The sequence below is a fragment of the Heliangelus exortis genome, chromosome W, assembly GCF_036169615.1.
Source record: "Heliangelus exortis chromosome W, bHelExo1.hap1, whole genome shotgun sequence".
NCBI lineage: Eukaryota > Metazoa > Chordata > Aves > Apodiformes > Trochilidae > Heliangelus > Heliangelus exortis.
The window spans coordinates 11,295,523-11,320,705 of NC_092453.1; the positions used below are offsets into that span (position 1 = coordinate 11,295,523).

General features: G+C 46.9%; 2 pseudogenes; one reads left to right on the forward strand and one right to left on the reverse strand.

Moving 5' to 3' along the window:
• Window positions 1-408: 408 nt before the first annotated feature.
• On the reverse strand, window positions 409-9,824 carry LOC139789245 (zinc finger protein 383-like; annotated as a pseudogene).
• Window positions 9,825-18,271: 8,447 nt separating this feature from the next.
• Window positions 18,272-19,890, forward strand: LOC139789304 (zinc finger protein 892-like; annotated as a pseudogene).
• Window positions 19,891-25,183: the final 5,293 nt, after the last annotated feature.

Sequence of the window (25,183 nt, forward strand, 5' to 3'; positions counted from 1 at the left end):
TTGCTGTCAGCATTGTCCTGCAGTCTGCTTCCTCCCTCTTTTACTGCTCCCTCAGCTGCACTCCCAGCCTGCTGTGCAGGAAAAGTGTCCAGGATCCCATCCTGCCACATCCCTTTAGAAGGGTGTCATAATTGTGAATATTTTTTTTTTCCTTATTTGAAAAAAAAAACAACCTTCATGATGCTGAAACAAATATTAAAACTCAAATTCTGACAGGGACATGAAGTGGTTCCTGATCTGACTCCATTTTGTTCTGCATGACAAGCTGAAGAAAGAATCATTGGTGTGATGGAGCTTGGAAAATGAGGTAAACTTGACCCTTCATACTTGGTGATGGCTGTGATGGGTTGAATAATGACAGATGAAATCTTAGTTCCAGTGAAAACCTTTCTTGCACTGGGATTAGCTTTAATGTATTTCACTGGTATGGAGGCACTGATGGGTCTTCAAATGGGAGTGTTGACAGAAGTTCTTCCCACAATCGGAACACTTGTAGGGATGTTCACCCATATGGATCCGTAGGTGTCGGGTGAGATTTGAGCTGGCTGTGAAGCCCTTCCCACACAGGGGACACGTGTAGGGTTTTTCCTCAGTGTGGACATGTTGGTGATTAATCCAAGAGGTGCTTTTGCTGAAGGCTTTCCCACAGTGAGTGCACAGATAGAACTTCTCTCCTGTATGGATGAGGAGAGAGCGTGATAAATTGGAAATCTGATTAAACTCCTTCCCACACTCCAGACACTTATAGGATTTCTCTCCTGTATGGATCCGCTCATGCTCTGATAAACGGGAACTCCGGGTAAACTCCTTCCCGCACTCGGAACATTTAAAGGGTTTCTCACCTGTATGGATGCGCTGGTCCTGGATAAAATACCATATCCTTCTAAAACCTTTCCCGCAGTCAGGGGAGGTGTAGGGCATGGTGACTGTGTGATGGTGTCACTGTTGGACCAGATCCAAGCTGTCACTAAACCGTCTCCCACAGTCAGGACATCTCTGGGGTCTCTCACCCTGATGGATTTTCTGATGGTGGAGATGGACCAAGCAGATCCTAAACCTTTAACTATGTTTCTCACTGATATCAAATGTTTCTCCTGGATTGATTCAGTAATGCTTCACCAATGTCATTCTTTGAGCAAATGCTGTCTGATCTTTGGTCACCCAGAGACGTTATTGCCCAGATGGAGTCATCCCATGTCTGTGGAAGAAGCCATAGTGCAGTGACAAAGTAGGGGGTGGACTTTTTCTGTGGTGCTGTAAAACAAAACATACATCAAACCTACTGTGGGTGAAAATGGAGTGTGCGGTGGAACAAGTAGGTTACCCATAGAGTTGGACACCCACTGTTCATCCTTTACTACATCTTTAATGAAAAAGACAAAGATCCTGACAGGATTAACTCCTGTAAGGAGAGGAGAGCAGGCCAAGCTGTTTGTGTGAATTTACTTTATGTAGAATTAAAACTTGTAATATATGTTAATGAATTTGTATTCATAACCAGTAAAATTCAGGGTTAAACTGAGAAAGAAGCGAACAAAGCAGCTGAGACGTGTCATTTTCCACTAGAACAATGTAACCAAACACAAGGCCAGAACGGGATTAACTTCTGTCTCGAAGATAATTAAAAGTGTAGGTCTTGTTCTTAAAACAAGACATTGCCAAGACCATTTAGGCGCCAGCTGGGCAACAAAGAATGTGAACATCTGCACAAGAAGGACATAAAAGATGTCACCACGAACAGAAAAGAAGAAAGTTATGGATAGGGTCTGTTATCGCCTTGTAAAAATATAATGAAGTCAGAAAGAATTGAGAATGTAATGATGTTGTAACCTCCCCTTTTACTGTATAAATACCCTAACCCTTTCCCTTAACCCTCGGAACTCTTTGTCCAGCGAGAGCTGGGAGTTCCCCGGATCCACAAATAAAAAACTTTGCTGTTTAAAGGCTTAAAACTCTGTCTCTAAACAGTTTTATTAGGCCTTTTTGGGCTTCATTAGGAGCTACACTGGCACCAAAAACCCAAAGGGGCATTGGGTGGGGCAGGGGGTGCTGAGGTTTTGAACTACTCCTTGCTTGATTTGGGATCACCCCATTGTACTTACACTCCAAGAGATGATTTAGTGCTCTCCTATTTCTGTCTCCAGTCCCTGGCATGATAATGGGGTCACTGCATCGCACCCAAACACTAGTCTACCCGTTTGGGTCCCTCATTTTCATACCAAATGGCACCATAACTTGGAAGTTCCCCTATAACACCCACATGCAGGATGAGCTGTAATCCACTGGGATGAGTTGGGGTCTCCTGACATGTTTTGGGAGTCTCCAATTGTGGCTCATAAGCCCAAGGGTTATCAAGTCCCCTTGAAGTATTCCGGACTTCCCATCGCTACCCCTGGCTCCAGGGGCATTTGAGGGTCGCTAGCTGCAGCCCCCAAACCATTCGGATGAATTGGCGATCCCCTATCACAGCCCTTCAAACCGGAAGGAGTTGGGAATCCCTGGATGAGGTGGGGGGAGACCCAATCACAGCTCCTCCACCCTCCTTAAACAGTTAGGGGGGTCACCCTCACCCCAGGGTAAAGTTTAGTTCCCCCCTCTCACCTCTTCCTCCTCCCTCCCCATCTTGTGCTGCTCACCCCCAGTTTGTGCAGTAGTGGGATAACCACCCCCTCCTATCACCTCCTGGTACTTGCAGGGAGCGCACAGCCAAGGCCAGTGGGGAAGGGTCATGCTCTGGCAGTCACCAATTGGGCAGTTCTGGCTCTGGCGTGGGGGGGGGTGTGGGTGCAGCCCCGGGGCGGCAAAGCAAAACCTCCGAGGAGCTGCAGTGCGATTGCGGGAAGTGGCCGGGGGAGGAAGAAATGGTGGGGAGGGGCCTCGGGGGGGTGGGACCCGAACCGGGGGGGGGTGGGGGGGGGGGGTGGGGGGGTGTGGAGGTTGGAAGTTAGTAGGGGGGACACACCAGGGTTGTGTCCTGGGGGAGCTGGGGACATCAGGCTTGTGCCATGGGCAGGGAGGATGGGACACATCACAGATGGGTGGTGTTGACCCAATCTCAACACAAAGCCCGCTGGCCCTGAAGATAAGAGGCTGTTAATTCACTGCTTTCAGCTGTAATCTCAGGGGGACAATGACCAACCCAGGTCAGGGTTACTTCCCTGAAGGTTCTTTCTACTTCATTTCCATTTCACACAGCTTCATGGAATAGAATTCACTCTAAAAGAATTTTTTTCCTCATTAGAGGACCTTGAATTTTGCAGGCTACAGACTCCAACTAAACAAGAGCAAGAGAGATCAGTAGTGTTGTGTTGGGTTCTCCACAGCTCTGGAATGAGGGATCCATGTGACCATGATATAAAGTCCAGGGAAGCTGTTCTGACCTGGCCAACTGTAGCGTTCTACAGCACGACCATACACACCCTCCCTGTAGAGCAGGAAGTTGGTCTGGATGACATTTCAAGGTCCCTTCCTACCCAAACCATTCTATGACTGAAGTTTGGGGGGATGGCTTGGCTTCTTTCATGGCTGCCCTCCCCAGTGGGTCCAATCCTACTAGGCAATGTTCCGACAGCTGGGACCTGCTCCTCCACATAACTTGACCATCGCCTTCCCACTGGAGCCATGGTATTCATTGTTAATACTAGATTATTATTGTTCTGCTTTTAAATCTGCTTTCATTGCAAGCCCCAGGGCTCCACTCCTTTTCCCCTTCCCCCTTACAGGGGAGTTCTGGTGACAGAACAACTGTCCAACCCGAGACACTTTTCCATAGTGGTGTGAGTTCTGGGAATGATCACCTGGCACCCACTCTATCATTTCCAAGGGATACACATTTTATCACAGAATCATCAAATGAGGAGGGATAAAGGGGGACTTTTCATAGAATCATAGAATTGGCTGGGTTGGAAGGGACCTCTGAGATCATCAAGTCCAACCCTTGATCCACTACCGCTGCAGTTACTAGACCATGGCACTGAGTGCCACATCCAGTCTCTTTTTAAAGATCTCCAGGGATGGAGAATCCACTACTTCCCGGGACAGCCCATTCCAATGTCTGATCACCCTCTCGGTAAAGAAATTCTTTCTGATGTCCAACCTAAACCTCCCCCGACACAACTTGAGATCGTGCCCTCTTGTCTTCCTGAGGGTTGCCTGGGAAAAGAGACCACCCCCCACCTGGCTACAACCTCCTTTCAGGTAGTTGTAGAGAGTGATGAGGTCTCCTCTGAGCCTCCTCTTCTCCAGGCTGAACAGCCCCAGCTCCCTCAGCTCCCTCAGTCCTTTCACCAGCCTAGTTGCCCTCCCTTGGACCTCCTCCAGGACCTCAATATCCTTCCTAAACTGAGGGGCCCAGAACTGGACACAGTACTGGAGGTGTGGCCTCACCAGCACTGAGTACAGGGGCAGAATCACTTCCTTGGATCTGCTGACGACGCTGTTCCTGATACAGGCCAGGACGCCATTGGCCTTCTTGGCCACCTGGGCACACTGCTGGCTCATGTTCAGCTTCCTGTCAATCCAGACTCCCCAGGTCCCTTTCTGCCTGCTCTCCAACCACTCTGTCCCCAGCCTGTAGCGCTGCATGGGGTTGTTGTGGCCAAAGTGCAAGACCTGGCACTTGGCCTTGTTGAACCTCATCCTGTTGGAATCAGCCCAACTCTCCAGTCTGTCCAGGTCCCTCTGCAGAGCCCTCCTGCCTTCCAGCTGATCCACACTTCCCCCCAGCTTAGTGTCATCTGCAAATTTGCTGATGATGGACTCAATCCCCACATCTAAATCATCAATAAAGATATTAAACAGAACTGGGCCCAACACTGATCCCTGGGGGACACCACTGGTGACCGTCCGCCAACTGGATGCAGCACCATTCAGCACCACTCTCTGGGCTCGGCCCTCCAGCCAGTTCCTAACCCAGCGCAGAGTCTCCCTGTCGAAGCTGTGGGCTGACAGCTTTTTCAGGAGTATGCTGTGGGAGACGGTGTCAAAGGCCTTGCTGAAGTCCAGGTAGACCACATCCACAGCCTTCCTCTCATCCACCAGGCGGGTCACCTGATCGTAAAAGGAGATCAGATTGGTCAGACAGGGCCTGCCCTTCCTAAATCCGTGCTGGCTGGGTCTGATCCCTTGTCCATCTGGTAGGTGCTGTGTGATTGCCCCCAGGATGATCAGCTCCATAACCTTGCCAGGCACTGAGGTCAGGCTGACAGGCCTGTAGTTTTCCAGGTTCTCCTTCTGGCCCTTTTTGTGGATTGGCGTGACATTCGCCAACTTCCAGTCACCTGGGATGTCCCCAGTGAGCCAGGACTGTTGGTAGATGATAGAGAGAGGCTTGGCGAGCTCTTCTGCCAGCTCCCTCATCACCCTTGGGTGGATCCCTTCCGGTCCCATAGACTTGTGGGAATTCAAGCAGCTCAACAGGTCACTGACTGTGTCCTTCAATATTACAGGGGGGCTGTTTAGATTCTTGTCACCTTCTATAAGCTCCAGAAGACAGTTGTCCTCAGGATAACCTGTCTTACTGTTGAAAATTGAGGCAAAGAAGGTGTTAAATACCTCAGCCTTTTCTTCATCTTTGACAACTATATTCTGGCCCATGTCCAGTAAAGAATGGATGTTTTCCTTGCCCCTCCTTTTGCCATTGATGTATTTGTAGGAGGACTTTTTGTTATCCTTCACAGAGGTGGCGAGATTCAGTTCAAGTTGTGCCTTTGTCTCTCTAATTTTCTTTCTACACAACCTGACTATATTCCTAAATTCCTCCTGAGTAGTTAGCTCTTTTTTCCATAATTGGTAGGCTTTCTTCTTAACTCTAATTTCTTTCAAAGTCTCCCTGTTCAGCCAGACCGGTCGTCTTCCCCCCCGGCTCTCCTTTCGGCACACCAGGACAGCCTGCTCCTGTGCTTTCAAAACTTCCTCCTTGAAGTACGTCCATCCCTCCTGGACCCCTTTGTTTTCAAGGGCTGTTTCCCAGGGGATACTCTGGACTAGTGTTCTGAATAGGCCAAAATCTGCCCTCCGAAAGTCCAACGTAGAGGTTTTATTGACGACCCTCCTTGAATCCCCGAGTATTGAAAACTTTATTATTTCATGATCGCTGAGTCCCAGACGTCCACCGACCACTACATCTCTCACCAGCCCCTCTCTGTTTGTGAAAAGAAGGTCAAGCGGGGCTCCATCTCTGGTTTGACAAGGACTTGCAGTAACAAGACAAGGGGGGAATGGTTTCAAACTGAAAGAGGTGTTATTGACTTGAGATATGAGGAAGAAATTCTTTGCTGTGAGGGTGATGAGGCACTGGCCCAGATTGCCCAGAGAATCTCTGCCTGCCCCATCCCTAAAAGCTTCCTTTTCACGGCCAGGTTGGATTTGGCTTAGATTGGGTTTAGAGCATCCTGGTAAGGTGGGAGATGTCCCTGCTCATGCAGGGAGCTGGAGCTAGATGACCTTCAGGTCCCCTCAAACCCAAACCACTCTGTGATTTGTGGTTCTACAAGCACAAAAGTGAAAGTTATGGGTTGTATAAAATACCCCCATGAGTCTCAAAAGGGGAATTTGTTGTTTAAAGGAAAGGGTTCACAGCCACAAAGGGTATACCAGGCTTAAAAACCTGAAGGGCTGGTGTAATGGGGGTGGGGAGGAGGGAATGGGAAGACACACTTCCTGACCTGATCACAAAACAAAGACCTCAGGAGCCTGGAGACAAGAAGAAGCTGTTGAATCAGTGCTTTCAGGTGTGAATCAGAAGGACAATAACCAAAGCAGCCTTTACTGCCCTGAAGGTTCTACGTTTTCTTTGGTCTGCATAGCAAACCCTAATGTCTTCTCCAAAGGGCTTCAGGCTTTGGAGAAATTTTTTCTGGCACCTTTTCTGGAAAGAACGTGATAAAACAATATCTCTGCTCTGGGTGGGGTTTAGGTTTTGAACCATCCAGGTGAAGAACTTGCATTTGGGGATCCCAAGGAACATGGAGGAAATATTGGGAGTGAATCTGATTTGGAATTAAAAGGTGGTGGAAGCACAACCCCCCCATAGTGGTGACAGAGCATCAGGAACCAGTGGACAGGGGAGCACAGAGCATACAGTCCTGATGTCATTTATTAACTAAAAGAAGTAAAATATATGTAAAAAATCACACTTGGTGAAAAATCACATAAAAGGTAACAAGGTAGAGATGCAGAATAAAAATAGGGCTCACATGGCAGTGAAACAGTAAGAATTAGAGAAAACCAGGTGGTAATTTGGGAAAAAAATATCCCAAGTGGGCAACAGCCTGGCTTTGAGACAGTCCTGCAAGATAGCTGCAAGACAGATAGGAGTGATGGGAAGGAGCACTCTCTACAGCTCCCCACAACTTATCTTGGTCACAGTCTTGAGCGCTGGGTAGAAAATCACAGACTCACAGAAAGTTGGAAGGGACCTTGAAGAAACACTGAGTCCAACCCCCTGCCAGAGCAGGGTCACCTACAGGAGGTCATGTAGGAATAGTTCCTGGTGTGTTTTGAATGTCCCCAGAGAAGGAGACTCCACGACCTCCCTGAGCAGCCTGTGCCAGTGCTCTGTCACCCTCACAGCAAAAAAAATCTCCTCATGTCTATATAAAACCTCCTATGCTCAAGTTTCTGTCTGTTCCCTCTTGTCCTATCACTGGGCATAACTGAGAAGAGCCTGGCACCATACTCCTGGCTCTTTCCCTTTGCATATTTGTAAACATGAATGACTTCTCCCTTCTTTCTCCCCTTCTCCAAGCTGAAGAGCTCCAGCTTTATCAGCTTTCCCTCATAAGGGAGATTTTCTACTTTTCTATCAATTTCCTTCAGGTGAAGACATTTTTAGGTGACCCTCTGGATCATTATCACTTGGAGAATGCTTCTATATCCTCTGTTCTCACTTTGAAAACTTTCTCCTTAACTCCAACAAGAATAATTAATAATGAACTCTTCAGGTCTTGAAGATGTAAAGAAAATTGCAAAATGATAAACAGCTCTTTAGGATTTTTAAGGCTCATTGCATGGACCTCAGATACTGAGAGAAGAATGAAGACATATCTCTGGAAATGAAAGTCATGATGAAAAAATCAAAGTACCTGAAGATATCAGTGGGCCCCACTGAGCCTTCCAGAGCTTGTTAATGAGGGCAGGTGCACAACAGCCCCTGGGGGTCAAGGAGGTGGGGGGACAAGTCTGAGCCCTCAAAGTGGCAAACAGCACTGGGGCTGGGAGGAGCTACCTGGGTTAAAACCAAAGGTGTGACCTGAGCCTACCTGAACCGGACACTGGGCAGGAGGATTCCATAAAATGGTGATGTAAACACTTTAAAAATACAAAATATGTCTCTTGAATCAATTTTTTTTTTTTCTTTCTTTCTTTCTTTATTTCTCTTCCTGCTTTGTTGCAACATGCTGTCAATTAACATATGTTTACCTCACATATGCCTGACAGGCACCTAAAAGATAAGAATGCTTATCAGGTCACCTCCTGGTGCATGGTGGAGACAATGAAAGTAGCAGGACACCCAAAAGACTGAAAGATAAGGATGACTCATCTCCGGGAAGTCTGTGTGTATCAGGGACTTATGCAAAAAAGGGACCCTTCTTCTTTTCCTGTATAAAAAAGGCCAGAAGAAAAGGAGAAGCAGCGGCTTCTTCTCTAGACCCCCCCCCCCCCCCTCTCTCGGCACTTTGGCTTCAGATAAGGGACAGAGAAGCAGCAGGAGCGACAGACCTTACGCACCTGACTACAGACAGAGGCCAGGGCCAGCGGACGGTGATAACATCTTTATTACTCCCTCCTTCTTTTCTCTTCTTAATGATTCTTCTCTCCAAAATAACTAATCCTATAAATCGTAAATAAATCCTTGTAACTTGTTTAAATCAGAAAGCCTTGTTATTTTTGTAAATTCACGTGTCATCTATGAGTAGTGGCTGAATTTTCCTCGCAATCAAAATATAAATAATAACTCGGATCGTAACAAAAGGGTTGGAGGAACCTTGAAGATCATCGAGTCCCATGGGCAGGGACACCTCCCACCAGCCCAGGTTGGTCCAAGACCAACCTAACCTGCCCTTTAACACTTCCAGCATCCACAACTTCTCAAGGAGGATTTGCAGTGAGGATTTGGAGAGCCTTTCCCTGCAAGTGGGAAAATCCTACACGGTGCATCCACCTGTAGGAGAGGCATCCAAAGTCCCTGCAAGAGGGTCCAGCCCTCTATACCAAACACCCTGCAAGTCAGGAGGACTTTGCATATTGCACAATGTGGAAGCATCTGGGTCATCTCCTGACCAACCATGAGCAGGACTGGGCCAGAGTCCAGGGTGTGGTTGGCAGGGTTTCCTTGACATCCTCTCATTCAAAGTATCAAGTCAATTATTTTTGATAAATTATATTTTTAGTGACTTATACAATGATCCAACCTCAATTATATATGATATACAAGGATTCAATTTCAATTATTTTTGCTATTTCCATACAAGGTGTTGTCCCCAGGGCCCCAGAGAGGGGCACTGATGTTTCCCCTCCCATCCTCACAGCAGATCTTCAGTGAGCAGAAGCACCGTCAGCTGGAGCAGATGAAGACCATGGGCAGCACCAAGGTGGGGGCCTTGGGGCTGAAGGCCTCCACCTGCAGAAGGGCAAGAGCCATGCTGTGGCACTGCCTGAGCTGTGCAGCTGAGGGAGCAGCTGAAGGACATCAAGGAGCACTCCTTCAGCAGCTCTCAGGTGAAGAGTGGTGAGCAACCTTGAAGAGCCCTGGAAGGCAAAGCCAGCGTCTCAGGCCTTTGCCTGCGGCTGCGTGCCTCTTGCGCGCCTCGTCTCCGGCACATGTGGCCCTGGTGCACAGCCGTGCACACCTGAGCTGTGTACTGCCCCTTGGCTTTGCACACAGGGCCTCTGCACACCCCTCTGCACAGGCAAAGCCTTTCATACCCCTGCCCTGCTGCAGACGTGGCCTTTGCAGGGGGCTTTCTGTGCACACCCTTGCACGCCCCTTAGCCCTTACACACCCTTTCATTTTTCTGCACACAGCCCCCACACCCCCCCCCCCTGGCAGGTGCTGCTGTGGCACATTTGCACATGGGAAAGGTGAAAGGATCTGAGATGCTGGGGGAAGCCCAAGCAGCGCCCTGAGGGGGCCCCGGGGGATGATGGGGGTCCCAGGAGGGGTGGGGGGGTTGGAACATTGGGACCCCTGCCCCCTCAGCAAGCACTGTGCATCAGAACAGGCAGGGGAAAGCAGGGCCAGTGCTGGCTCCCTGGCTCCTTTCCACTGCCCTGCCGTATGTCTGGCCCTCAGGGTGTCCCTGTGTCCCTGCCTCGGTGCAGATCACCATGGAGGCCTGGGAGGGTAGCAGGGCTATTGGCACGGCGGGCCAGCGCTGGGACTTCAGCCGCCAGCAGCTGGACTACAGCCCCTGGCACCACGCCGGGCTGGAACCTGGCAGCGAGCTCTGGTACCAGCAGCAGGCAGCCAGGCTGTTGCAGGACATGGGGCAGCGGCTCAACCTGTACCTGCCCACCCTTGGGCTTGGCCTGGCCAAGGAGTGGGGAGAGGTGGCCCCTTTGGGGAACAGGGAGAGCTGAAGCGGGGTGCAAGGAGGCCGAGAGCCGAGGCAGGAAGCCGAGGCAAGAGCGGGAAGAGCCCAACCCAGCCTGGGAGCATGAAGAGCCCAGCCCAGGAGCAGGGAGAGCCGGGCCCATGTTGGGAGGGAGGAGAGCTCTGCCATCATGCAGGGGAGAGCCAAGCCCAGCCTGGCAGCCAGGAGAGCCCAGCTCAGGGACAGGAGAGCCAGGCACCTCTGGGCAGCAGGCAGAGCCAGGCCAGCATGGTGCCAGAGGGACAGAGGGGAGACGAGGTTTCCCCCCGTACAAGTGACAGGGCAGCAGGAGCCAGTGGAGAGGGGAGCACAGACCACACATCCCTGATGGCATTTAGTAAGGGAAAGAAATAAAATTTTTTGGGAAAATGACGAAAGAAAGAAAAAGAGAGAGACACAGAAGAATAATAGGGCTCATATAGCAGTGACGAAGTAAGAAGTTCTAATTCTTGAGGAAAAAAATCCCAAGTAGGCAACAGCCCAGCCTTGATACAGGCCTTGAGACAGGCCTGCAAGATACCTGCAAGAGAGATGGGAGTGATGGGAAGGAGCACTCCCCACAGCTCCCTCCAACTTATCTTGGTCACAGCCTTGAGCGCTGGGTAGAAAAACACTGAGAAGTAATATTAATTGTATTAACATATTAATGAGGTATTACCATACTGAAATATACACCCATAGGCTAGAGGGACTCTTGATAGCAAAAAGCCCCTGACCCTTTGAGTGACATTTTTGAGAACTGCCACTTTAAACAGGAGTGAGGAACCAATTAACCAATCATAGAATCATAGAATGGTTTGAGCTGGAAGGGGCCTTAAAGATCATTTAATTGAAACCCCTCCCACTAGATAAGACTGATCCAGCTCCGCTCCAACCTTTCCCTGATCACTTCCAGGGAGGGGGCATCCGCAGCTCCTGTGGACAACCTGTTCCTGTGCCTTACAGCCCTCATGATAAAGAATTTCTTCCTAATATATAATCTAAAAATCTTGTCTTCAAGTTTTAAGATGTCTTGGTTTAGTGCAGTGGTGTTTTGGAAGCAGGGGAGGCCACAGGTTGTTGAGAGTTTTTTGGAAGAAAACGGACATGTGAGCAATCCTGACTAATTAGCTTTAACCAGAGTGAGCTAAGGGCCTTGAGGCCCAGCTGCAAGGTTACTGAAAGATGAGCTATGGGAAAAAGATAAGGGAGTTGGCAGCAGAAAAGAAGAATAACAGGATGGGAAAGCATCGCATAGACAGCGCATAAACAGTTGTATTTAACTAGTTCTGAGCCCCTGAGGAAAAGAAAGTTATGGCAGATAAAAAGGTGCAAACAGGATGCCTGCGATCAACAAAGCAGGACAGGGACGATAAGCAGTACCCTATCGCAACGCGACAATAGATGTGTGAACAGCAGCACGCAGCCAATCAACATAAGCCATGAAGACACCAAGACCATATAAATGTAACACTTTGCTTAATAAAATTGAGTTTTGTTGCTAACTCATATTGAGTCGTCTCATTGCTCCGCAAGCCCGCACCCTCCTACAAGTGGTGACCCCGATGTGATCAGCTTTTTGACTTTCCACGAGAGCGACTCCGACGTGGTTGGCCATTTGGCTCTCCACAAGAGCGACTCCGACGTGGATTTGACTCTCCGTGAGAGCAGTGACTGGAGGAAAGGCCGGTGGCACTAAAGAGAAATGAGAAAAAAAGGGAGGAGCTGCCCTCCGAGTGCCGGTGAGTTCAACTTCCCAATTGAGATATGGAAAGGGAAACGATGATTTCATTATACTCTCTATGAGAGGGATTCCTAGTAATTCGAAACAGCTCCATGAGCTGATCAAGGGGGCTAAAGAGAGAGCCCTGATCCCCACTGTTGGTATGGCTGTTGAGCTGGAAATGTGGGAAGAAATTGGGAAGTCCTTATGGGATGAAAATAGCAAAGGATATAAGGAGGCCGGAAAATTAGCCATGTTGTGGAGGCTCATTTGAGACACATTAAAAGAAATAAGTGAGAGGGAAGCAGTAGCCTCAGCATTTGCTGCCTTAATGCCTGATCTACCAGTACCGATGAATACCCAAAATATGGACTTGATCTCTAAACAGTTATTTGCGATTCCTAAAGAACCCCCACCAGCACCTGCAGGGACTAGATTGATTCAAGCTCAGCCAACTGCGCCATTTGACCCTGGGGGTCAAATGAAAAGCAAAAATGGGACAGAGAAGCATAACCAAAGCAACCGAAAAGACCACCAGAATCGTCGGAGGACCCAGAGGGAGAGAAGCCGGAGAACACGGGCGAGGAATCTTGGAATGCAGACTCCCCATCTTGCGCCCGCTTGCGACGGCTCTTGGCCACTCTGCTGCCATTGCCTTCCTCTCCATCGCAAATGCCTGATTTATCTTCTCAACCACCGATGCCATCAATCTATCCTCTGCTTCACCTGTCAACACCATCAGTGCCTGCTATAGAGCAACAACCAAGGAAAGAACTGGGACTTGGAGACAAGCAACTAAGGGAACTGCTGAAAAAACTGAAAGAACTGGAGACCAAGGATGAGTATACCCCTGAAAAAACCCTCAGTTTTTGCTCCGGGGAATATCCTGAACAACCCAGGGGCACTAATCCATTTTTACCCCCTGATCCGTTCCCTATCCCTGCTCCTACTTCCCTTAACCTTTAACACCTACTGCTTCACCTCTTACAGATCAAACATGGGGAGGGGAGGGTGGTGGTGGTGGGGGGTATGGATACGGTAACTAGATGGAAGTGAATTATTTGAAATGCTATAGTTGAAAAAGAAATGGTTCCCAATATGGGTCCGATGGTTTTCCAGTGATTGTGGGACCAGGAGGAGGAGGTCAATGGGTTGCATTAGATTGGAAAATGATAAAAGCTGCCATTACGCACTACGGTTTCAAATTGTCATTTGCTCAATCTCTTTTGCAACATCTTTTTACTGCTCAATTGTTGACACCATATGACACAAAAATGCTCATTAATACTCTGTTAACTCCTTCTCAAAAACTGCAATTTCATCATAAATGGCAAATGCTGTGTGAAAATGCATCTGTGATTCCTAGACAGAATACTGATGCATTATACGGAGTTGTCCTGGTTTGGGCCAGGATAAAGGTGACTTTCTGTCTTGTACTTTTGCTTTTAGCTAAGTCTCTTGTAAGTAGTTGCACTTGCTGAAATTAACAGCAAGTTTCTCAGACAGTGTCTGCTTCTAGGACTGATAACACTTGATGTTTATAGTTACTGCTAGAGACTGGTATGCAGAGCCAAGGATACTGCTCAGCTCTGAGTAAAACTTTTACCCTCCAGAAGGAAGAAAGAGGTCCCACCTGCAGCCCTCCCTTGGGGAGGAACAGACAAGATAGATGCCAGAATTGACCAAACAGAGTATTCCATCCCATATATATCATCCTCAGTATAAATTTGAGGGATCACGAGGGCCAAGCCAGATTTCCTGCTTCCAGCTTCCGGCCGCCTGCCTTTCCTGCTTCCCTTCCTTCACCCGGCATCCTGGAAGGATTCTGTCCTTTTGTCTGCCTGTGGTCCTGATCCGTGCCAGCCCATATCTGTGTGTTCCTGCCTCCAGTTCCCGACTGCTGCAGACTCCAGGAGTCCAGCTTGGACTTTCCCAGGGCTGCCCTGCAGACTCAGTGGTGACGTGAGAGCTATTGAGGGAAAAGGGGGGAAAGGAACGTGGTATCAATTTTCCTGTATATTTGTATATATTTAGTAATTTTTCCTATTTATCATTCCTGTTTCATTAAAGTAGTGTAGTTTAGTTTCCAACCCATAAGTCTCTCTCCCTTATTCTCTCTCCTTTCTTTATCAGGGAGGAGAGAGAGATTAATAGAGAGCGTCTGTTACTTGGTTTAATTGCTGGGCCAGTGTTAAACCGTGACAGGAGTGCAAGCACAAATGTTACTTGGTGCCTGTCCTTTTGTACGTGCATATTTCCAGGCATGGTTTCAAACTGGTGTTACAACTTTCACAAGAATTGGTGTATAAAGCTTTGCAAACTATGCATGATCCTGCACAATCAACCCCCTCTTTTACAAATATTAAACAGGGGGGAGCAGAGCCATATCCAAAATTTGTGGCTCGCTTATATTCAGCGATAACATCACATCTGGATTTGTCAGAAGAGATGAAAACAATTTTTTTTTATATGTCAGCATATGACAATGCTAATGAAAAAACTAAATGTGCATTAAGACTACTCCCAAAGTGTGCTACAGCATCCCAATTGTTAGAAGCTTCTGAGCGAATGCTAGAAGCAGATAAAGCTACTTAAGGACCATCATTGCAATATGGTCCTCAATAATGATGTATACTGTGGTGCATGGTGTACTGGTGTTTCATACAGAGATAAAAAAACTTGGTAATTACACTTGCAGTTTTGGTTTGGGAGACTGTACCACTTCGTTTTATTTTAGGCTAACTTCAGATTTTAGTAGCAATAGCATTTCATTTTTGAATCTTCTGGTGGGTGTTGTTAATTTTTCTCATACATATATTGGTGAGGAGTAAGACAAAAACCACAGTCATGAGAATGAGTATGTCTTTTCGGAGGCTGAGAGTTGCTGCGGAGAGTGAGAGCTGCCCCTGGTACAGAGACCACCCCCACTCCTGCCTCCGCAGCCTCTTGTCGCCCCCCCCTCACGCAAGGGCACAACTCAGGTACGGCTGGTGAGCATTGCCAGTGTATCTGCTGCAGCTGCAGCTGCTGTCTCTGCCCCCACCGACAGTGCTGCTGCTCAGAAAATGAGCCCTGCTGCAGACACCACAGCTACCAACTTACAATTTATAAATAAATATTTAAGGAAAATTTGTTTTGTATATCAAAATGTAGACTTTGTCAGGTTTTCAGAATAAATGCTTTTGTTCACCCCTACCTTTGTCGTTCATAGGGGTGATCTTCAGGACAAAGGTTTTTCAATCACTCTAGTTGTGTGCCGGCTGGTGTTATGTAAAAAAAAAAAAAAAAAAAAAAAAAGGCAGGGGGAGGTGTGCCTTTGCTGTTTAAAGGCTTGGAATTCTGTCTCTAAACAATTTTAATAGGCGTTTTTGGGCCTCAATTTGGTGACCATGGAGGAAACCAGGACTCCACCATGCCGTGACCCGAGAGGGGTCTGGGGACGCTTTTGGGGCCCCCCGACCAATTTTTGTTGGATAAGCCTCCCCTACCCCCATGGCTCTACGTGCCAGTGGACACCAGACCTTCCTCATACTAAAAAGGTATTTAAGTCCTTCCACTGCAGTGTGAAATGTGCTTTTCATATTGCATTGTATTGATAATAGGCTTTTGTTAATGTTGTAATTCATGTGATCATTTATATATTGATTATGGGATCCCTCATCTATGTGTTGATTGTTGATTGTGCTATTTTGTTGCACTGCTAAGTAGATGAACTTAACTTCTGGTATTTTAACACAGATGCTAAAAGATGTTGATAGTGTCAGACATGCAGTTTTACAATATCGTGCTGCCACTGACTTTTTATTATTAGCTTTTAGGTTATGTTTGTGAAGACTTTGATGGAGTGTATATGCATGAATTTATCTGATCATTCAGAGTCAATTCACAACCAAAAACGATTGATTAAGATAACATGAAAAATTAACTGATGCATATACTGGGTTAAACGAATGGTTAAATCGCTTAAGGATATGGGGATAGCTTAGAGATTTAATTAGACAAGGTTTATCAATTATATTTGTTATTATTTGTTTTGGTTATTAGTGTGTTATTATTGCTTTTGTATTATTAATATGTTGTTTATGGCAATGTATCATGAGCATGTTATCTCGCGTGATGAAGCAAGTCTGGATTGCTCAGAAACAAAAAGGGGCAATTGTTGGGAGTTTTTTTGGAAGAAAACGGACATGTTGTTGCCCGTAGTCAAGACACAAACCAACAGAGAGTCAGTTTATGCGGTGCTTTATTCGGGGCCCGGGAAACCTGAGGACTAGCGTCCCAAGTCAGGATTCCGCCGACCCTCGTTTTTGGTTCAGCTTTTATACTCTTTTACAATGAGGTCTACGTACGGAACTTCAGTTACAAAATAGTTACATACAATAGATAGACATCCCCAATCCACAAATCTTATACTTGTTCAACTTAAGCTATTGTTTAACTGTCTCCCACCACCAGCCCTTATCTTCAGTACAAAGTGTCAGTTTACTCTGATTCTGATCCCCTCTCCTCAGCACATTCCTGGCTAAGACCCATTCCCAGGGCCTGTTTTTCCGGCCTGCTTGACCAGTCCAAACCTTAGCATAACTACTTCTAAATTTCTATTTCTTCCGCTACTTGCAACAATGTGAGCAATCCTGACTAATTAGCTTTAGCCAGAGTGAGCTAAGGGCCTTGAGGCCCAGCTGCAAGATTATTAAAAGATCAGCTATGTGCAAAAGATAAGGGAGTTGGCAGCAGAAAAGAAGAATAACAGGATGGGAAAGCATCCCATAGACAGCACATAAACAGTTGTATTTAACGAGTTCTGAGCCCCTGAGGAAAAGAAAGTTATGGCAGATAAAAAGGTGCAAACAGGATGCCTGCGATCAACAAAGCAGGACAAGGACGATAAGCAGCACCCAATTGCAACGCGACAATAGATGTGTGAACAGCAACACGCAGCCAATCAACATAAGCCACGAAGGCGCTAAGACCATATAAATGTAACGCTTTGCTTAATAAAATTGAGCTTTGTTGCTAAGTCATATTGAGTCGTCTCTTTGCTCCGTAAGCCCGCACCCTCCAACAACAAGGGAGGCTCCTGTGAGAAGCTTCTGGAAGCTGCCACAGCTCCAGTCCTGGCACCACAACCCAATGCCTCTGATCTCTCTTGTTCTATCAGAGTTGGACTCTGCAGCCTCCCAAAAACTCGAGGTGCTCTGAACAGATAAAATTACTTTAGAATGAATTCTGTGCCAGGATCAGAAACAAGCTGAGTGTGAAATGGAAATAAAGTAAAAAGAAGAACCTTAAAGGCAGTACCCCCTGGGTTGGTCATTGTCCCCCTGAGTTTACAGCTGAAAGCAGTGAATTAACAGCCTCTTATCTCCAGGGCCAGCGGGCTTTGTGTTGAGATTGGGTCAGCACCACCCATCTGTGATGTGTCCCCTGCCCATGCCACAAGCCTGATGTCCCCAGCCCCCCCCATGTCACAAGCCTTATATGCCCAGCTCCCCCCGGAAACACACCCCCCGCCAACTTCCAACGTCACCCCTCAGGTCGAGTCCCTCCCCCTGGAGACCCGTCCCCACCTTTCCTTCCTCCCCCCACCGCTTCCCGCGATCATGCTGCAGCTCCCGGGAGGTTTCGCTCTGCCGCACCAGGGCTGCACCTATACCCCCTTCCCTGCAGCCAGGACCCCCCAACTGGTGACCACCAGAGCATCACCTCCCCCTCCCCACTGGCCTGGGCTGTGCCCCCTCTGCAGGTACCGGGAGGTGGTGTGAGGTGATGGGAGGGGGTTGGTTATCCCAACACTGCCCAAAGTGGGGGTGAGCAGCACAAGATGGAGGAGGGAGGGGGATGGGTGAGAAGGGGGAACTAAACTTATCCTTGGGGTGAGGGTGGTGGGATTAGCAAACCTCCAACTCGTCTGGAGGGTGGAGGAGCTCTGATTGTGTCTCCCCCCACCTCCCCTAGGGATTCTGAACTCCTGGTTTTCAGGGCTGTGATAGGGGATCCCCAAGTCATCCCAACGGCTTGAGGGCTGCAAGTGGGTACCCTCAAATAACCCTGGAGCCAGGGGTTACGATTGCAAGTCTGGAATACTTCAAGGGGACAATAATCCCAGGCCTCAGAAGCCACTATTGAGGACTCCCAAAATATCTCAGGGGACCCAAACTCATCCCAGTGGATGACAGCTCATCCTGCATGTGGGTGTGATGGGGGAACCCCAGGTCATGGTGGGGATTTGATGCCACAGCGGAGAACACTAAATCATACCAGAGATGTTTGGTGGCATGTATGGACCCCTAAATCACCTCAAGGGTTGTTGACAGAGAATAGGGGAGAACTAAAATATCTCATGGAGTGTAAGTGCAAATGAGTGATCCCAAGTCACACCAGGACTGGCTAACAACCCCAGTACCCTGCGCCCCACCCTGTTCCCCTTTGAGTTTTAGGTGCCAGTATAATACCTAAAGATGAAGTAAAGGATCATCAGTGGGTTTCCACCTCTATGGGAAGCCTCCTCATTCCACCTCACACTCCATTTTTGCCCACAGTAGGATTGTTTTAGGTTTTGGCTGCCCTCACCCAACAAAAAGCCCACCCCTAATTTGTCACTGCACTATGGCTTCTTTCACAGACATGGGGTGACTCCATCTTGGTAAAAACCTCTCTGGGTACCACAAAGATAAGACAGATTTTGGTCAAAGTATATTACTGAGAAATCATTGAATCCATCCAGGAGAAGAATTTGACATTGGCAAAGAATGTGGGAAAAGGTTTAGGATCCTCTTGGCCCATCTCCACCATCAGAAAATCCATTGGGGTGGGAGACCCCAGAGATGTCCTGACTGCGGGAGATGGTTTAGCGACAGCTCGGATCCGGTCCAATGGTGACACCATCACACAGGGACCATGTCCTACACCTGCCCTGACTGCGGGAAAGGTTTTAGCAGGAGATCAGATTTTATCCAGCATCAGCAGATTCATACGGGTGAGAAACACTTTAAATGTTCCAAGTGTGGAAAGGAATTTACCCAGAATTCCCATTTATCACAGCATCGCCGCATCCAGAGTGGCAAAAGATCATATAAGTGTCTGAAGTGTGGGAAGAAGTTTACCCATCGTTCCTCATTATCAAAGCATCACCGCATCCACACTGGAGAAAGACCGTATAAGTGTCTGGAGTGTGGGAAGGAGTTTAACCAGAGTTCTTATTTATCACAGCATCACCCCATCCATAGAGGAGAAAAGTTGTATCCCTGCACTCACTGTGGGAAAGCCTTCAGCAAAAGCACCTCTTGGATAGATCACCAACATATCCACACTGGGGAAAAAACCCTACACATGTCCCCAGTGTGGGAAGGGCTTCACAGACAGATCAAACCTCACCAGACACCTACAGATCCATACAGGTGAACATCTCTACAAGTGTCCTGAGTGTGGGAAGAGCTTCAGGCAAAGCTCTGATTTGCTGAAACATCAGCACCTCCATAGGGGTGATCGACCCTAAAGCTGCTCCCAGTGTGAGAAGAGTTTTTACCAGAGCTGTGATCTCACCTCTCACCACCAGACCCACCAGGTGACCACATTTTCCAAGCTTTAGAGCTTCCAGTCTTCCAAGCTTTTGATTCTTTGAAAACCAAATAAGGTAAAACAAGGAAGTGATTATCACAAAGACACACTCGTCAGGGGCAGTGTCTGAGTGGGACAAGGTCTATTTCTTTTTTTATTTTGAGAACACCCATATGGAGCATTTTAGTGTGACTCTGCAGTGGGACTTGAAAAGAAAATGGGAGTGAGAGTTTGGGATTGTGTCATTTTGAGGTGAAAAGAAACCTTTTACATTAAGATGCCCTTTTAAGGAGATTTAGACAAAAAAAAATTGTCTTTACACTTCAGTGTCCAGATAGTTGTGGCTGCAAAACTGGGTGGAGGTACACTAGCCTGAGGTTCAATGCTGTTTGGATGTTGTTTTTATTAATTAGATACTCAATAAAATTATACAAATGTGAAATGAAGCAATCCCTTATGGCTGTTGGGGTGCAAAGGGTTGGAGAATACTTTGGGTGTTTTGAGGTTGGGACCCCCTCCCTAAAACTATTTCTCTTTGTCCCCCTCTGTGGTGCAATGATGCTCAACACCTTGAGGTTCAGAGTGGACCCTCTTCCTTTCTGAAATCCTTATGGGAGCAGTGGGGTTTATTATGTGTCAGCAGTCCTGGCTGACAGGAGAGGTACCAACAGACTGGAAGTCAGCCAATGTGACACCCGGGTATAAGAAGAGATGGAAGGACAATCTGGGAAAATGCAGCCTGCCAGTTTGACTCCAGTCCCTGAGAAGCTGATGGAGCAGATCATTCTGAGTATCATTATAGGGTAAAGTCAGGACAAAAAGGTGAACAGGCTAGATCAGCATGGGGGTCATGAAGTGCAGGTTCTGTTTGACAGAGCTGATGTCCTTCTATGACAGTATCATCAAGGGGAAAGAAGGACCAGCAAAGTTTCAGAGTGTGGGCCCACGAGTGGAGACCTCTCTGTGATGTGCTTCAAAGTCATCTCATGGATGGAGCTGGGATGGTCCTGGCTTCACTGCAGTGCTGAGAATCATCTGCTTTCAGAGCAGTGCCCAAATGGTCTAAACTGCCCCAAGGTGTCCATCACATACCCACTGTCAGCAGGCAGGGTTTGCCTCTGGGTCCTGTGCTGTTGTGCCAGCAGCAGGTGGTTGTGCTAGAGTTACATGAATATGTAAATCTTCAGTGCGTATAAAAAAAACTTGATTGTGAGATTGGTAAATATGTATTCTGGATTAATTATCCCCTCGTTTGCCCAGCGCTGAATAAACATACTCCTCTCTGTAACTTTCCAAGTTGTAGAGTTGTTTTCCGCAAGTCAAAGGGTATATGTGATAATGGAATGTAGTTACTGTGGAAAACTTATCTCTGACAGCAGATTACGGGATATCTCAATGCTGCCAAAGTCTGCAGACTCCAGGGGGACCAAGGACAGGTGTAGGAAAGTTTTCTGAACCCTCCTGGCTTAATATTGCAGGGGCAAGGCACAAACTCAAAATAAAATTGTTCCAGGTAGACACTGGTGGTAGAGGCAACTACCATGGCCAAGGTGACAAAGCCCTCGGTCCTTTTGGGCCTTTCAGACCTGACAGAGCCCTTGGCCACCTCTTCTGCAGGCTGTCCTACGCTGTCCATGCCTGCAGCTCCTTCCCTTCAGGCTGCTGTCACCCTTCCTTCTTTCCCACCTAGCTTTCACCCCACATTTCCACACCTTCTCTGGTGTCTCTCTGCTCTCTCTAGCTTTGCCTTAAAAACAAAAGCCTGGGCTGATCCAGAACACCTCTGGGTAAATCTCTAACATGAGGATACCCTTGAGGTAAGACATCTTGTTCTTTCCTTCCAGTATGAACCTTCCAAGGTGACCTTTGTGAAGGTTTTGGACTACCAAGAGAAGTTCCATCATAAAGTCATGGAATTGTTTGGGTGTGAAAGGCTGTGACAGACCAAACTTGTACTTCTCATGATCACTCCAAAAGGACTGCCCATACCACCTTTGTGGAAACTTCCCCATGGTACAATCTGGAGTTTTGCTGGGATGGGTAAAAACTCATGGACAGACTTTAGTGTGGGATCAGAAGCATTCATCCCAGACTCTGAGGCAAACCCCTGGAGGTGCTCCTGCAATTTCTATGTGAGGCTATCATCAAACACCCTTGTACAGGCCATGTGCAGGATGTATTATAAGGCATCCCTCCCTCTGTTATGCTTGCAGAGAGGTGCCACTGTAAATCTCCAGTACTCTTTCATTCCCAGATCCCTGTGTTTACACCCAGGAGTCTTACATCTGTCTAGTGATGGGGGTTACCCTCGTCCATCTTTTATTGTTCATATATTTATGAAAGTTTTTCTTGGTATCCTTTACCATGCAGGTCAGATTAATTTCTAGATGGTCATTGGACTTCCTATTTTGCTGCCTTCATAGCCTTACAGCATTCTAGTAGCTTTCATGAGTGTTCTGCCCCTTCCTCCAGCCCTTGTACATTCTATTTTTTTTCTTGAGAGACAGCCAACATTCCTTGTTCAGCCAGGCTGGTCTGTGCCCGTGACTCACCTTACAGCTCTTGGGGATGGCCTGTTCCTGCACCTTCAAGACTTCCTTCTTAAAGAGCATCCATCTTCCCTGGACTCCTTTCTCCTTCAGAACAGCTTCCCAAGGAAATCTGGTCATCAGGCTACTGAAGAGGATAAAGTTTGCCCTTCAGAAGTCCAGTGTAGTAGTTTTGCCTCCCACCATCCTGGCACGAATGTAGAACTCTTTCAATTCATGGTCATTCTGTCCGAGATGGCCTGCAAGTTTCACGTCTCCTACTAACTTGCAGACTCTACAACTTGGAAAGCTATTGAAAGGGGTGTGTTTATTCAGCACTGGGCACACAACGGGATAATTCCTCCAAAGTCCTTGCGCACCAATCTTGCAATGAGGCTTTTATTATATACACTGATGTTTCACATATTCACTTTATTTCTCAATACACCTATACATATGCATCATCTAAGCCCACTTAGTATTACAATGACCCCCAAGAGGTCATTTTCATAATCTCCTCCCTCCTGCGTTTTCGAAGTTTCTCCTCGTGGTGGTCGTGAGGGTCTTGGGGATAAAGTAAAAATGAAGCAAAGGTCTTTGGGTAAAATTTTCACCTCTTCTTCTCTGGGAATGCCAATTTCTTCAGTCATCAGCCAAGCTGACAACATGTTCTGTTTCTTATCTCAAGGTTTCTATAGTTATCACTTTATCACATGTATTTCCCTTATAAGATGATGACTACCTAAAGAATTTCTTAGCTTCTATTAAGCAAGCATTCTGTGTTAGCTTCTCTCTGGTAAATGTGACCCCTAGACAGTTAGCAGCAGGCATTTTATATCAACCCTTTCATCACATATAACCAAACGCTGCAATAAACATCCCTTCTTTAGAACCTTTCCTGAGCTGTAAAGTTTGTTTCCGCACCTCACACCCTTCAACGAATTTCCAACCAATCCCCAAGCAGTGGTCAAACCCTGCAGCATACTCTACACTTTATGTACTTAGTGTGACATCTAGTGGTATGGAATGACCTTGACTGGAATAGCTGTCTTTCAAAAGGCCTTATATAATTCTTTAAAAATGTTTATATCTTCATCCACATAGCTAAGAAAAATATTTATCAGATTATCCTATGTAGAAATGTAACCACAATAGAGGCAAATTCTGCACTGTCATGATGATCACATCTCTCTTCTCCCATCTTTCTCTCTAAACCATTTCTCATCAGATTCTTCACTTTCTCTGTTTGACTTTTCTTGGCTTGCACAAAGGAAAACTCCTGTTGTGCCCGTGTGCAGTCAGTTCTCTAAGGAGAGCAGGTGGGAGGTGGTGCAGTGGAGCTGTAACCTCCAGCAAGCAATCGTGGGGGGGTGATGTAAACACTTTGAAAATACAAAATATGTCTCTCAAATCAGTATTTTTTCTGCTCTTTTTAAAATATACCAAACATCCTCAATTAACAGATTTTTCCCCAAACTTAACTAGCTTCTGTTTTATATCATGCTTGACAGGCTCCTAAAGATAAGACTGCTTATCCAGTCGCCTCCTGGTACATGGTCCAGACAAAGGTAATAAATTGAACAGGGTACCAAGGACTGAAAGATAATAATAAATAAAAGAGAAGTTCTTGAGATGGCAGAATCTGTGTTATTTCTAGCAAGTCTGTGTGCCAGTGATTTATGAAAAGACAGAACTCCTTCTGCTGTATAAAACTCCAAGAGAAATAGGAGAAGCGTGCGGCTCTTCTCCCCCCCCCTCTCTTGGCACTTTGGCTTCAGCTACGGGACAGAGAAGCAGCAGGAACGACAGACACTACGCACCAGACTACAGCCAGAGGCCAAGGCCAGCGGACGGTGATAACATCTTGGTTACTCTCTCCTTTTTTTCTCTTCTTAATGACTCTTCTCTCCAAAGTAACTAATTGTATAAATCCTAAATAAATCCTTTTAACTTGTTAAAATCATAAAGCCTTGCTATTTTCGTAAATTCACGCGTCGTCTATGAGTAGTGGCTGAATTTTCCTCGCAAACAAAATATAAATAATAACTCGGATCGTAACAGGGGGTGAGAAGTAAAGTGTCCCACACAGTGTCAGCCCTCAGGGAACTTCTATCACCTCTTCTCTAAAATGAAAATCATGACATGATCTCTTCAAATATATTTAAAAAAAACCCAAAAAACAAAAACCTCAAAAGTACCACAAACAGTTTTCATGAAGCACAGTATGAAATTTTCCTCCTTAACTACACTGGGAAAACCTCTCTAATTAGCTGTAAAAGTCTTGAAGATGTGAAGAATATCCCATGGAGACTCATGGCCCTTTAGTGCTCCCCGTATTTCAATGAGCCCCAGGGTGTGTTTGGTGCTGAGTCCATGTTCCTCAGGTGCTGAGAGATGAATGAAGAAACTGCTCCAAAGTCAGAATGGAACCTGAAAGTACCTTGAAGCATTGATTGGCCTCACTGAGGGCCACTGCTGCCAGAGCCTCCCCATGGCCTTGTTAAAGAAGATCACTGGAGGCCATGATTGCAAAGAGGCAAAGGCTCTGTAAAGGTGGCTTTTATTTATTTTTTTTATTAAGCAGTTTTTTTATTAAGCAGCTCCACTCTGATGAGACCCCACTGCAATTATGGGTCTAGTTCTGGAGCCCCAAGCACAAAAAGGACCTTGAACTGTTAGAACAAGTCCAGAGGAGGCCACAAAGAAGACCAGAGGGCTGATCATAAGGAGGTCTCTAGGCCAACCTCCTGGTCTCATCAGGGTTGGTTTGGGGTAAGAGAAAGTTGCTCACAGTTTAT